The sequence below is a fragment of the Pleurodeles waltl genome, chromosome 4_2 (genome assembly GCF_031143425.1).
Source record: "Pleurodeles waltl isolate 20211129_DDA chromosome 4_2, aPleWal1.hap1.20221129, whole genome shotgun sequence".
Lineage (NCBI taxonomy): Eukaryota > Metazoa > Chordata > Amphibia > Caudata > Salamandridae > Pleurodeles > Pleurodeles waltl.
In genome coordinates this window covers 931,998,964-932,015,307 of record NC_090443.1, presented here as the reverse complement: position 1 = coordinate 932,015,307, position 16,344 = coordinate 931,998,964, and the positions used below count along the sequence as shown (strand labels likewise).

Below are 16,344 nucleotides of genomic sequence, written 5' to 3'. Positions count from 1 at the left end.
ACCTACCCCAGATGTGTATTGGGGACAGGCTGAAAGGCACACAGAGCAGTAAGACTAGAGAAATGCCTGCTTTCAAAAATTGGCAATCTAAAATAGTAATGTTAAATCTGATTTTACCAGTAAACAGGATTTATCACTACCATTCCAAAGATATAAAACATGGTGCGGCTACTCCTTTCTGATCAGAAATTACAGCTTGAAAGTATATTAAGGAAGTCCCAATGCTGGCCTATGAGAGAAGCAGGCCTCACAGTAGTGAAAAATGCCTTTTGGGAGTTTTTCACTACCAGGATATGAAAAACATACAAGTAAATGTCCTGCCTTTTACTTACATAGCACCCTGCCCTATGGGCTACCTAGGGCCTACCTTAGGGGTGACATATGTGGTAAAAGGGGAGCTCATGGCTTGGCAAGAGGTTTTGTTTAAATGCTGAGTCGAAGTTGTGGTGAAACTGCACACACAGGCTCTGCAATGGCAGGCCTGAGACATGTTTAAGGGCTACTGAGGTGGGACATTTAGTGCAGCAGGCCAACTAGTAGCATTTAATTTACAGGCCATGGGTAAATGGTATACCACTTTACAAGGGACATATAAGTAAATTAAACATGCCAATTGTGTATATACCAATGTCACCATGTTTTAGGGGAGTGAACACATGCACTTTCGCACTGGTTAGCAGTGGTAAAGTGCCCAGCGTCCTTAAGCCAACAGATACAAATTTACCATAAAGGGGAGGAGGAAGGCAACACGTTTGGGGGTGATCCTGCAGAAAGGGCAATTTCCACGAAGAGGATTTTAAATTGCAATTCTTTAAAGTACAAACATGACATTTCCACCTGCTCCCAACCAAACGTTAGCACCTATTACATGTGATAAGGTAACCTCATGTTATCCTATAAGAGAAGTAGGCTTTGCAGTAGTGAAAAACAAATTTAGGGGGGTTTCATTACCAGGAAATGTAAAACTAAAAAACCCATGTCCTATTTTTTAAATACAGTGCACCCTTTCTTATGGGCCGTTTAGGTCCTACTTTAAGGATGGCTTATATGTATTAAAACAAAAGGTTAGAGCTATCAAAAGGTTTATTTGGCATGTCAAATTGGCAGTTTAAAACTGCACTACAGGCTGCAATTGCAGGCCTGAGACATATTTTAAGAGGCTAATATTAGTGGGTGGCAGAATGAGTGCTGCTGCCCACTACTATATTCGGAAGCCATAATGTGATTGTACAAGTTCCTCACACAGTCTACCCTATGTTTTTAATGTAGGCATTTCTTGAACAATGCTCACAGTCACAAACGAAGATAACTTAATTGAGAAAAGGCATTTATTGATTTGTTTGAATTCTTGTTCTTACACAGAAACTCTACCTAATTTTTGGCACTATTGTTCCATTATATGTAACACAGCTTTGTGGTTCACAATAGGAGGACCCACGCCTCTGTAAGTAAGACCCTGTCACTTGACTTATATTTATTATATTTATTTTTGTATTTTTAGTTTCAGTACACTATGAGTGACCAATCCTGGCCTAAGAAAGCTCCATCTCTTTGCCGAATGGATGAACCTTAGAAGCTATGCAGTAGCCTTTACACCACGAGGAACCATTGGATTTCTCATAGTAACAGGGTAGGTGTGAAGAGTATGGCTAAAAGTACTCCTTTTATGACTCGTTATTGTAAGATGACATTCATTTTGTTTCCCTTATTTCTAAGTCCCATATATGGGGCCTGATTACGAGTACAGTGGTCCTAAGTCCTCTGTAACCTCAGTGGCCATCTAACTGCTGCATCCTTGGCAGTCTGATTGACAGATTATGATGCTGGCAGTCGGACCACCACAAGACTGCTGCCACCTCCAGGATCTTGGATCTCGATGCGTTGGTTGTGGGGAACGCCATGGTCAAGCACAGCAGTGCCAATGTCAACCCGCTGTGATGATCACAACTTGCCTTTCCGCTGACCTTTTCATGGCAGGGGACACTGTCATGAAAAGACTGGTGGAAAGGCAGAGAGGGAGCCATGGGGGGCCCCTGCACAACCCATACCCATGTCATGGGCAGTGTAGAGGCCCCCCCGTTAGCACAGTTGGAATGCGCACTGTATGCAATGTGCGCATTCCGACTGTGCTGGTAGTGCAGACAGTGCAGCACCATTGACCTCAGCTCTCCCTTAGAGCCAAAGCTAATGCCAACCTACTGTCTCCGCCGTCCGGCCCAACAGGGAGATCATAATATGGCAGTGGGGTGGCCACCGGCTTAGACGCATCCTCCCCACCGTCATATTGGCAGTCCAGCGGTCAAACCGCCAAAATCATAATCGGGCCCAAAGTGTCCTTTTTCATCTTAAAGCACATAGCCCTGAGGAAGACCTTCATTAAGAATTATAGGCCCACACAGAAGGTCCAAATGCCTAGGCATACTTTGAAGTGCAGACTGAGGGCTTGTACACCCATATAAGGTCAAAAAGTATATCACAAAAACTGAGAGGATTCATACCTTTCAGACACCTTGAATATTTTAAGAAGAACTCGCTTAAGTTATATGTTAGAAACTTATACAGAACATAATGTGATGTGATTTGCATAAAGAATGAAGTCTTTCCTTATAATATTGTTTTTATATTATCATGTTTTGTAAAGTTTTATGAACACAGTCTATAGATCAACTAATCCAGGAGAAAGAACTTTTTTGGTGTATGTCTTTATTGATGTTTAAATATCATATGAACATCAAAAGTACAGTAGCGGGAGGATACTGTTTGAAAAGTAATAATTTTTAAAACATTTTTTAAAAGAAATAATGGCAATGAGAGGTGCAGTATAGCTACATAACCTACACAAATAACATAGGAAATATATGGTGTGGGGGTATTTTTGAATGTTGACTGCTCTCAGAGGTGGCAGCCCCTTATCCCCTGATCCTCCCACAGTGGACAGTTTTCATCTCCTGGCCCTCAATTTGGGCCTCTGTTCTTTCCTGTTGGGAATAGTGCACCCAGAAACCAGAGCTTTCAGGGCACCCTGGGTGGTTGCCCCTCTTATATCTCCGAACTCTGGTGGTAATTAATTTCCCAGAATGCAGTCAGTGCGCATCTGGGGACAAACTATGACCCTCTACTGGACCGCTTTCTCACCCCATTCCAGAGACACCAGACCATAGGGTGGAAAATGTCCTGCTCATGGGCATGAGTCACCCTGCACACAGTTTGTGACTGTCACTAAACCTTAAGTGGTATCCATCTGGGGTGAGACGAAAATTTGGGACGAGGGCTCCTTTCATGGGGGTGTAAGATATCTGATCAACCACCTCTAAGGACAACAGGGTATTCCTTTAAATAGCTGGCACTCCTCCACGGCAGGACTCTCTCTTCCTCACCCTTCTCCTGCGCTCTTTCTGTCCCAACCCTTGCTACTTTTGTAGTTAGTTCCAGCTGGGCCAGCTGCAGCTTGAATTCCCTTTCAGCTTTCCTGTCCTTCAGTTCCTCAGGTGACAGGGGTAGAAGGACACAATGCTTCCTGTGCTGGACCCAGTAAAGGAACTCTCTGCTGTTGGTATTCCGCTCTCCCCTGGTTCTGAGGCCAGGGGCAGAAGATTCTGCTCTCCTTCTAACTATGGAGCTAATGCAAAGTTATCCTCCTTATCCTGCATCTCATTCGCCTCCTCATTAATTTCATTATTCACATCATCATCCTCTTTCCACGCCTGTGCTGCAGCTTCTATTCCGCACACCTGCTTCCAGGCTCAGAGGGTGGTGTTTGGACAAAATATTGATTTAAAAATATCGGAAATTGAATATCATGGCACACAAATATCGTTGACAAGAATAATGTTTTTTGAGGTAAGTAAAACTTTTGTAAATTGTAAATAATATTGATATTGTTAATTTTGTTTTCACTAATAAAGTGGTTAAAACATCATTTTTAATTATTTTAATGTGTTTTAGTCTCTATAGTAATTGTATCTGTTACCATTAGTTACATGTCATTGATTGTTTTTAGAATAAAGCTTGAATTTTGATATGATTTATAACTTTTTATTAATTTTAGTGGTAAGTGCCCATCTAGTTTGCTTAATAGCACACCCTATGGTGAGGTGTTGCGTGCCAAACAAAATTGTAGCAGCCCAGAAGCATTTGAGTATGATGAATCTGTTATGTGCACCAGATTCAGGGAAATGGGGTATATTCAAGAAATCAGTAGGGAAGCCTGTGTGAAAGTTGATAAAGTGTCTAGAACTGGCTTAGTCCATCCGGAAAATAAGATCACCTTGGAAACACATGACCAGGTGAGATTTATTACTACTTTCTCTGGACAGGCATATTGGATTAGGAAGACATTCACCAGGAATTGGCACATCCTCAAAAACAAATATATATATATATATGAGACTCCTCAGATTATTTTTCAGAGGAGTATGTCTCTTAGAGACATGTTGAGGTATAATCATGTTACTCAAAATGCTCGGGATAAACATTGTCAAGCTACCAATTAATTTTGTGTTGTTGTTGCTTACAATGTAAAGTTTGTAAAAGCAGCTTGAACTGTCGGAGTATAGACATTCCTGGTATGAGGTGGACATATCACATTAAAGGCAATTACAACTATAATACGACGTACTCCGTATATTGTCTTTTGTGCCCATGTGATAAGATGTATATAGGCAGTACTATCCACCGTGCCAGAAAACAGATATTGGAGCAGAAGCGAGCAATCCATCACAATGATCAGCAGTTCCCTGTAGCAGGCAGTTTGTGAAATTGCATTATCAGAATGAAAGCCTGTTGAGATTTGTAGTGATTGGTGCTACACCCCACATCCCAGGGGTGGTGACAGAGGACACAAACTAAGAGTGCTGGAGTCCAAATATATTTTGGATTTTGACATCTTGATACCCACAAGTTTGAAGTCTAGTGAGGAGATGTGGGTGCATGTAGGATGATTTTTAAATTTGTAAATAGACATATGTGTATGTGGAAACATGAATATTGGATCAGAAGTATATTGATATGTTGAACTGAGTTTTAATCCATTAAGTTTAATTATTTCACAAGGTTTTCCCTGCACTTACTGTTGAATAGCGAGCTGAGCACTCCATTTCTCCTTTGTTGTTGAGAAAATTACCCCCACTTAGAACTACTACTACATTTATTAGGCCTTTTTGGGCAGGAATCTGCATGGGGCAGCTACTTCAAGATTTTTTTTTACCCTCATCATCCTCCAGCATTTGGTGGTGTGTGACAGGCATGTTAATATTGGTGCAAGGACTGTAATCGTAAACCTCGAGAAGCCCACTTGAGAGTAAATGCAGTTACATGAAGTGATGCATGTCTTTCACTCTTTATGTCTGCTATAATGACTTGGGGATCCTTGCATGAGTACCACTGGAGAAGGGTTGCATGAAGGGACTCTACATATCATCAATTTCATGTTAGCATTTCAGTTACAAATGTTATTTATTGAACTGTATCTATTCGGATTCTAGACATAAGGCACATTTAATTAGTATTGTTACATCTAGATGTGTTTTATTATGTTGGTGTATGACATTTTTAACATCTCATGTGGATTCAAATAGATATAAATGCTTTTTTGATGTCTAGGTTGTTGGACTGGGATTCCCACAATACATTATGGTTTACTATGACCATATAGCTGCCTGAGTTGTATCAAGGCACAGAGGGAAATACTAACGCACTCTTATTTGTTATTTTACTGAAATTGGGAATTTCCTTACAGTGGAAATATAGACAATAGTTATTACCTACTGTAATTAGCATTTGTGTATTATTGGATTATTGGTTTAAGCAACCATCATTAAGAGTGCTCGCTGTTTTTGATGTTTACCTCCAAACACTCACATTTCAATGGTTTCCCTTAGTATTGGGAGTGTGCTGTCAGCTATTAATGCAATTGATGTTTGATTACAGTATATTATATTCAGTTTGGGGATATGTGTCAAGATGGCAGCTATTATCCCTTATTTTGTTTCAGTTTCATGCATTTGTTGTCCACTGTTTCTTTCATTGATTCTTTGTATGTATAGAACTCATCAATTGGATTTTAAATATGTTTTGTTTTATTTTAGCTGTGCAATGCTAGGTTTGTAGGGTCTAGGATGGGAAGTTAAGTAATAAAACATTAACATTTAACTAATATTTGTTAATTAATTTATTTTAAATATCTAAGTTATGCAATGGTTATTTTTTTAGTTTTATTTTAGAAGCCGGCTGCTAGGTTTTTAGAGGTTCAAATTGGGATGTTAATTAATTGGTAATTATTTAACTATGAATTATTTGTAAATTAATTATTTAATTTATTTTAAATATCTACGTTATAGAATATTTATGTTTATAAGTTGTATTTTAGGTGTGGGCTGCTATGTTTGTAGAGGTATGAGATGGGAAGTTAATGAAATAATAATTAAATAACAAATATCTATTCATTGAAACCTATTTTTTATCGGACAGTAATTATGTAAACATTGTTATATATATATTCTTATTTTTTTTTTCTTTAAGGATTTAATATTTTTTTCTACATTCATGGAATTACTCATATATGAATGTGTTTGAAGTGAAGTATTTTTCCATACTCTTGCTTAGTCCGCAGTAGGTATAGGAAAATTAACCTCTTTGCACTGAACACTTTCCCTACTGTTGCACTGTTTACAGTGGGAATAGTAAATTTCACCTCTCCGGAATCCAACATTTTCTCTCCTGTTGCATAGACTGGAGTGGGAAAAGTATATTTTACCCCTCCGTCCAACACTTTCCTTACTGTTAGTCAAAACTGCTCAAACTAAATGTAGTGGCACTGCGAGCAATGGATAAAAATTATTGGAATTCTCTCCCGCTCTTGCCCAACTGCCTGTTATTGGTTAGGTTGTGGAGCCCTAACATTCAATGTAGGACTTCAATCACCATTGGTATTTAACTTAAAGGTTATTTAACGCACTAATGCAATTTAGGGCATATGTATCGCAACCCCTTTTGTTTATTATGTATCATGTGGGGTTCTGCGCCTTGGTGGTTTGGCTCCATTTTTATATTCATTGATGGTTTTATATTACTAGGCAGGAATGTCTCTCTTTTATTATGGCATGTGTGTTTAAATCATGGTGTGTTTTTAGCATGAACTCATCTATTGAATGTACTTGTATTCTTGATTGTTTTTTTTCTTATGTTTGAATTGTGTTGGTTTTTATTATCTGTACAATAAAGTATTCATTCATACTGTTGGCCTGACAGGGGTAGGAACAGTAAGGTTTACTTCTCCAAAATTCAAAACTTCCCCTACTGTTACACAGACTGGAGTGGGAATAGTAAATGTTACCCCTCCAGAGTTGAACAGTTTCACTACGGTCGTGCTGTTTGGAGTGGGAACAGGAAACTTTGCACCTCCAAAATCCAATGCTTTCCCTACTATTGCAGAGATTAGAGAGGGAATAGTACATTGTATCCCTCTGAAGTTCAACACTTTCCCTACTGTTGTGTTGTTTGGAATGGGAATAGTAAATGTCACCCTTCCGAAGTCTAACACTTTCCGTACTGTTGGACAGATTGGAGTGAGAATAGTAAATGTTATCCCTTCGAACACTTTCCCTACTGTTGCGCTTTTTGGAGAGGGAATAGTACATTTTACCCGTCCAAAGTCCAACACTTTCCATACTGTTGTATAAATCGGAGTGAGAATAGTAAATTTCACCCCTCCCAAGTCCAGCTCTTTCACTACTGTTGCAGAGTCTGGAGTGGAATATGGGAATAGTAAATTTTACCCCTCTGAAGTTAAACACTTTACCTACTGTTGTGTTGTCTGGAGTGGAATTAGGAGGTTTCACCATTCTGAAGTCTAAAGCTTCCCCTATTATTGCGGTGACTGGAGTAGGAATAGTAAATCTAACTCCTCCGGAGATCAACACTTTCCTTACTGTTGCATAAACTAGAGTGGGAATGGTACATTTAATATTCTTAGACTGCAATAGTTTTCATAATATTGGTTAAAAAGATTTTATACCATTAATTATTTTATTTTTTATATTAAACATTTTCATTTATTTTAATATGTATAGTATATTTTTAATGTGTCTTTTTGGATGTTTCAATTGTTAATATTTTACTTATTGTCTACATTAACTGAATATATTTTATGTTATTCAATTGTTTATTTTTTATGGTTCTATTGTGTATGCATATATGTACAGTATATATAGTGTTATTACTTCTGTTACGCTATATACATTTATATTAATACACATATATATATGTTTTTATATGTTTACATATAAGTATATATTTATATTTATAGTACTAAATATTAGTGGAATATATTTAGTTTACATTATATTAAACATATCTTAATATATTTAACATTTACTACTTTAACCTCTATTTACATTAAACCATCAATACTATTGGTTGATATTAGTGTCAACTATATTTTTTACCAAATATTTCTGCACATTACCAAGTATAGGAGCATGATATTGTGGCTAAACAATAATTTACATACAATATTTTTAATCAACAATATTGTTTACCACGATGTCTTGTCAGTGATCCAAGAGAGCTATTCATACTCCAACTTCATGTAGCCCTTGGCTGACTTCTGCCCCCTCTCCCTCTACATATTTGCAGCTTAGCCATACTGAAGATTTAAAGGTTGTCGAGCTGCAACTCCATCTTTGCAGGCAAGAGTCACAGATGTACAAAATTAGGTGGAATGGAAGTGAATTTGAAAAAAACAAAAGAGGCCAACCAAGGAGAATTTAAAAAGAGTTTGAGATCAGATCTCAGAATATTTATACGGGATTTTAATGTTAGATAAACTCACTCAGTGGAACTGCACAAACAGAAGCACTTTATGCCACCACTGCCACCAACGTGAGAAATTGGGTTATTGATATAGGGGGTGAAAACCATACTCAAGCAACAACCACAATCCTTTAGAGGGTCAACCACAAAAGTCACTAAATTAGCTTATGCATAACCCTGTGGTAGCCTGGCACAAAAGCAGTCAGGCTTAACTTAGAGGCACTGTCTAAAGTATTTATACTGCACACAAACTGTAATAGAGCTATATTAGACTTGGCACTCTCTGCAGGGTCACCCCCATACTTTTTACCTTCACTGCTGTTCTTTTCCAAACCCATTTTTGTCGGCCATAGGACTCTATGAACTCTAACACTGCTGACTAGTGCTGCTTGTGCTCACTCCCTAAAACATGGTAAAATTGGCTTATACCTGATTGACATATTTATTTACTTATAGGTCCCTGGTAAGTGGTATACCATATACCCAGGGCTGTTAAATTTAACAATACTAGTGAGCCTGCTGCACTAGGTCCCTGGTAAACGGTATACCATGCACCTGTGGCTGGAAAATTAAATGTTACTGGTGTGCCTGCAGCACTTAATGTGCCACTCACTTAAGTAGTCCTTTAAAAGATGCCACAGGCCTGCCACTGCAGCCTGTATACAGTATTCAACTGTGAATTCGACTTGGCAAAATAAACCTTTTGCCAAGCCTAAAACTCCATGTTTAATACATATGTCACCCCTAGATTAGGCTCTGAAGAGACATAGGGCAGGGTGTAGTGTATTTAAAAAGTTTGGGATGTACATTTAAATATCACATGTCCTGGTAGTGACCATAGTTCCAGAGGTAATATAGGAGATAGGTCTCAGGGTGTTGCTACCTTTCGCAAGGAGGTACTAAGGTGACTGCGGCTATTAGGGCAGTTTACGCGAGCCCCGCGCTCCCTCCCCATTGTTTAAGGTGGATAAATTAATGCAAAATTAGGACAGGGTGTGCTTCAAGGGTGCTTCAAAGATTCAGGTGCTCAAATAATTGTGTATCTTCTAAATACGCTGGGTTGTTGCTGATGGCTAGATGTTGTGTTGATGGTTTGGCATCTGACAGAATCTGGAAGGTTTTAAATCATTAAGTAACTGTCTAAAATTAGGATTGTAGGGGTTAGGGAAGAGAGATTCGCTTGATGTAGTGATGTGTTTGGGTGGTCTGCAAGGGATAGGGTGGGAGAAAGGTTGCAGGTTAGATTAATGTATAGTGAGAGTCTCAGTTGTAAGGCTATGTGCCAGGTTGATATGGTTTGTGCACCTAAGCCACTAAAGTTACAGCCTTTTTCATACTAGACATTGGTGTCTATGTAGCTACTGAAGTGTGTCATCCCGCTCACAGAAGCAGACTTGAAGAGTTGCAGCAGAAAATCACATATAATCTATGTTTAATACAATAAGTATCTGATATCAGGTGCAGGGCAAGGTTCGGCCATATTGGATTGGTCTGACCTCACAAGGAATTTGGCAAACTGCCATTACAGGGCAGGACATTAGAGGACAAAAAAACATTGTCCTCTGAGACAAATAACTATTCTCTTCCGGCAAGCACCTTTCGATGACATGTATACAGCGGAAAGGATACGTGTGCCATCAAAGATCAACAAAATGTTTAAAAACAAACTGGAAAATGTTAGAAGTATTCGAGTTACTAACACCATTTTTAAAAAGGCAACAAATCCGACGAAGAGCCTGGTGAAAGCCACAATGTTTCAAACGAAAAGAAAAAGTTTCAGGGTATTTTATTTGTCCATATTTCTCTCTTCAGGGTCAGTGATCTCTAAAGAAGGCACACCTGTGGTTAAACCGTTCCAACAATCTTTAATATGATGGAGAAGGAGTCCAGTTATGGCAAGGAACCTGATTTCTCTTGATAAATGTACCAGCTTCCCTCATTGATATTTTAAAGAGAGATTCGGATAGCTTGTGTGATTGAACTTTTCCGACAGACAGAAAGGTCAGTAACATAATCAGCTACATGTACCCTGTATGGGTTTTCAGATATCGCGTATGGCCCCTTTCATTTGAAACAGTTCAATGCGTGCTACCTCTTATCCTAAATGGTTGTTTTTTTATTGAATGGGAAATCGTTTGAAAGTGTTTACATGTGGTTTATAGAAATTTGGAGCTTTATGGAGAGCATTGCAGTACAACGCGCAATTTAAAAGACTTTTCCCTAAACAAGTCCATGATAAAGGATAGTTTTCAGGTTTTATTACTACCTCTTGGTACAGGTAAAAGACACCGGAGGAAATGTGTCAAGCATGTAGATATATTTAATAGGATATAGCATACGGAATAACCTAGGATTATTGTGTTTTTCACCATTCTTGAAATTAAGGGGCATAGTTATACTCTGCTTGCGCCGAATGTGCGTCAAAAATTTTGACACACATTCGGCGCAAACCCTGTCCCATATTTATACTTTGACGCCCGACCCCGCGGACGTCAAAATCCCACCATGTGCATCATTTTTTGGAAGGGGGAACCTGCCTTGCGTTAATTATATGCTTTCAAAAAATGACTTTAAGGCCTGTGCGCCTTATTTATACTCTGGCCTCATTTTGACGCACAGGAGGGGGTGGGCCTTATAAAACGGCGCACAGCCTAATGGGTGCCGTTTTTTAACGCCTGGGTCAGTGCAGGCGTTAAGGGACCTGTGGGCTCGGAAGGAGCCCAGAGGTGCCCTCCCCTGCCCCCAGGGACACCCCTGCCACCCTTGCCCACCCTAGGAGGACACCCAAGGATGGAGGGACCCATCCCAGGGAAGTAAAGGTAAGTTCGGGTAAGTATTTTTTTTGTGGCATAGGGGGGCCTGATTTGGGCCCCCCTACATGCCACTATGCCCAATGACCATGCCCAGGGGACATAAGTCATAAGTCCCCTGGGCATGGCCATTGGGCAAGGGGGCATGACTCCTGTCTTTGCTATGACAGGAGTCATGTCAATGGGGATTGTGCGTAAAACAAAATGGCGCAAATCCGGTGTGAGGCCTGATTTTTGCCTCAGACCTGACTTGCACCATTTTTTGACGCACAACCCCCATTTTCCCATACGCCGGCGCATGCCTGGTGTGAGTCTTTTTTTTTTAGGCGTACCAATCCGCAGCACCGGCTAACGTCATTCCATAAATAAGGCGCCCTCATGGCTCGTTGGAATGGCATTCGCCGGCGGTAAAATTCTTGACGCACAACTGCGTTGACGCAGTTGTGCATCGGAAAGTATAAATATGGCCCTAAGTGATCACAATGCTGTGCGACGGATGATTTTTTGTTATCAGTGGCTACAAAAAGGGTGATCTATAATGAGCTGAATACATTTGAGAAATATGTAAAACAATACAATAATAATCGTCCTTATTGTTTTAGGATGAACTCTATGTGGTTTATTGTAAAGGGAAAGTGCTTACTGTATAATATATTATGCCTACATTACCACGTGGTTATGGGGGAAATGCCTTTCTTAATATACAGAATGCAGACTCTATCATTGCTTGCAAGAGTTTGAGGGGCATAGTTACAAGCCCCTAGTGTCGCTTAGCGCTGCTGTAGCGTCATTTTTTTTAATGCTACAGCAGCACTAAAGAGGCCCTCACCCTGCGCCATATTTACAAAGTGGTGCACCACTTTGTAAACCATTGTGCCACATTGTGCCACATTATACCTGCGCCAGGTATAATGCTTGCAAGGGGGGCGTTCCCCAGCAGGGAGGCCCAAAAGAATGATGCAGTGAAATTTACAAGATTTCACCTGCGCCATTCTAGCGTAATTTGTTCCTGCCCAGTGACGCTAGGCTATTTCCTATGGGGCTCCTGAGCTTTGCTGGACTAGCATCAAAATGTTTGGCGCTAGTCCAGCAAAGACTCACAATAGCATCAAAAACTTTGACGCTATTGTGCGAACATGCGCCGTGGTGTGCTGTATTGTAAATACAGCACTACCATGGTGTTGTTAGAGGAGTGCAGGGTGACGCTAGGAAACTGGTGCATGGGACCCAATGCGCCAGTTCCTTGTAACTATGCCCCTACGTGTTTTAAACCATGTGAGTGCCTTAAATAAACTAATAAATGAATATGCAATATTACATTGAGAAAGGTGGTTCCCAAATGTAATTAGCATGCCACTAGATTGATAAACACATACAAATATGTCAGTATATGTAAATGTGTATTAGGTTATTGCGTCTAGAAAAGTGTTGAGGAAAATAAGTTACTTGGTTAAGTGGGATTGGGGTTAGTTCAGTGAACTAGTGAATGTGTTTGAGTGTGGATCCATGGTTTAGAAAATGTCAGCTCAACAAATAGTCCGCAAACAGGGAAGACAGGCTGAAGCACGATGACCTGAAGCAGATACCCTTGAAGAAACAACAGGGCAAAATTAAGAAAAACTTTTCTTTTGCTCCTTAGTGCCCCCCTAACGCCACCATGTGTGCGCATATCTAAAATAAGGGGTATCACAGTGGTAGTGAGGGGACTAGCATCAGCATTTTTTACGCTAGTCTGGAGCTTTGCAGGATTGGCATCAAAAATGTTGACGCTAAATCTCTTATATTTCTTTGCACCATTTTTTCGGCCCCCCTTGCATTCATTATGCCTGGTGCAGGCATAATGTAGGCAAAAGGGTTACAAAGTGGTGCAATGCATGAATTGTGCCACTTTGTATATATGGCACAGGGATTTGGGCCTCGTTGGGCTACATTAAGGTTAAAAAAATGACATTAATGTGGTGCAAGGAGGCGCTATGGGCTCTTAAATATGCCCCAACGTGTGTGAGAAAGAGGTGCTGTGATCCAGACACCAAAGCACCTTCATGAGCTCCACTGGGTGTTGACTGAAGAAGGAAAAAACACACCAGGTGGGTTTGGACCTTTTCTTGTGCATGCACAATACCTCCACTTGTCACATCCACAAGTTCCCTCCCTACCTCCTTCCAAGCAATGACCTGCGGGTACAAAGCTGGCAGACCCTTTTCCTTGCTAACTCTGGGTGCATGAACAGTACACAAACAGCCCTACCGAAATGGACTTCGGCCCATACGATACCTTATCAATACAGTATAAGACCATATATTTAGAGAACTGGGGGGGCTTACTAACAATGACGGAACAAAGTCCTTTCCATGGTACTTTGGTATAAGATTGTATTGTTGTCTGCTTCTCCTATCACCCTTATCCAGTGCTCAGCCCTGAAATGTCCACCCTTGGGAAGAGGTAAGCCCACAACTGTATCCTAGTTTCATATTACCAAACCCTTAATTGATTTAATACATGTGCCTATTGCTAACTGTGAAATGATGTATATTACATCTCAGAAATAATGACGGTTTCCTAGTTGCTGGTTATGACGTATATACTCTATATCAATCTGGAAAGTTGCTTGACTTGTAGGCAGACTCAGAGTATGTGTATGGAGTCTTTCTTGTCTCTTGGCTCCTCTGGATGCAGAGGGGGTGCTTAACATTTGCCAGTCCCCCATTAAGAATGGCCAGTATGTTTAAAATCTTATATGCACTTCAATTATGCAAGAAGGTGGATTTGGTAAAGCTTGCTGAGCAGCAGCATCAGGTAATCATGTCTCAAGGTCTAACACCAAAGCCAATTCAGCCACTAGAAATGCAGCATTGTCTAGAACACCTGATGTTGCTATCTATATTGTAAGAACGGATTAAGTTCCTGTGTCTTCACTAAAAGATTTGTCCCAATTACAGGAACAAGGAGAAATGGGAAAAGAGATACAGCACTGGATATGTGGTCACTGCAACATTGCCAGCTTGCTTGTACCTTAGAGCATCCCAGGGTGGGAGAAACAGAATGATATGTGATGCAGCAACCCATTAGTATGTGCCCTTCTCTTCTTTTAGTTAGTTCATAATTTTTGTCATCTGTCTAAACCTTCATGCCAAAAAAGTTACAAAGAGCACCCTGCGCCACTTACCCTCGAACATGGGGCCCCATGCTACTTACACTCCTTCAAGGGGCCTCTTTGTGCACCTTCATATGCATTTTATCCAGATGCAAAGGTGTGCTACCTACTCATATGTTTTGGTAATTGTGTGTATTTGTTCTAGATGGGAATCATTATAAGACTTGCCTTGATCTCTTTTACCATGGGCATCAAATTCCAGGTGCATCAGCGTATACCCCACTTCATATGAGGGCCCTGAAAAGTTTAACAATCCTTTGAGTGGAGTAGGCCAGATGTGACTCATCTTGAATTATCTGTGACTACAGAAAGGGAAATGGCTCCAGTGTTTTTGTTGAAAAGAGTGTCTGTGACCTTGTAGTAGAGAGCATGTCATCCTTTCAAAGCACACCCTTACAAACTCTGTCTTCTCACTAAACTGTTCTTTCATAAACGTCAACAGCAAAGAAGCTATTGAATATTTTATTTGTGAATCCCAAGCCTATCCATGGTTGCCTCTAGACAGGACTGGGACCTGTTATCCCAGATATGTCATTTCTGCAATGAGTCACTTTAGTGACTACCCTTACAGCAAAAGCTGGGTAGAAGGGCTGTTCCAACTAGAAACAGACTTGTTTCTGCCTTAGTCCCAACATATTGTATAACTGTTGCTTTAGAAGTAGCAAGATGAAATGCAGAAAGCATGGAAGAGTTTGCTAATCGACTGCATTGCCTTTAAGATTAATGTTAGATCAGCTAAGTACTCTTGCCAAGATGCTGATTTCAGAATAGATGACACTGGATATCATTTTAGCAGCAAAAGTAGGTGTTTGTGCTATTGTAGGTTCTGAATGCTGCACCCATCTTACCAACACCTCCCTCAGCACACATGAGCAATTAGACCACATATGAGATAGTTGTGCGAAACTACGAGCGCTTCAATACAAACTAGAATTCAAGTCCTTTATATCTGGAAGCAGCTTGGTGGAATTTTTGCCCACTGTGGAATTCACTGTACGGCCTGAGATACCATAAGACGTGTTTGCACTTCCGATAATATTTTGAAATGCTTATCTTTTAATTTTTTTAAACAATACCTTAAAGACAAACATTGACAAAGCCAAAATATCCTGGCACTTTCATTATAATGGGGATACCTATTGGTTTTTCCATTCCTTGTTGAGACATGTGTCTTGTAGAGGCTTAAAGGTAACTCTGCATTGCATTTGTATTCTGACAGCTCCTTGAGGTAAACAGGAAGGTACAGTGGGGAATCATGTAGGGCCATATCATGAAGGACACAGTGCAGAACTTGTGCCCTTTTTGCAACTGCAGTGTGTAATGTCAATTCATTTGAGGTAGAGTTTCACTTTCAGACAGTACAGAGAGCTACGTTTGTCTCTTTCTGTTTGTTAGCTGTGTTGTCAAAAGTGAATGAACTAACTCAAAGAAATATTGGGTTAAATGAATTGCCTGTACAACTGGAGATGCATAAAAGAGTCCCTTTCCTCTGCACTGAGCAAGCAGAGGCATCACAATATGGCACAAAGTCTCATTATGAAATATTAGCAGCAGTGAAATACTAACAAT

General features: G+C 40.1%; 1 protein-coding gene across 1 annotated transcript in view; it reads right to left on the bottom strand.

The window, feature by feature from the left end:
* LOC138293491 (voltage-gated potassium channel KCNC3-like) overlaps window positions 1-16,344 on the bottom strand; it is a 108,923-nt gene that overhangs the window by 29,982 nt on the left and 62,597 nt on the right. The window lies entirely within an intron of this gene.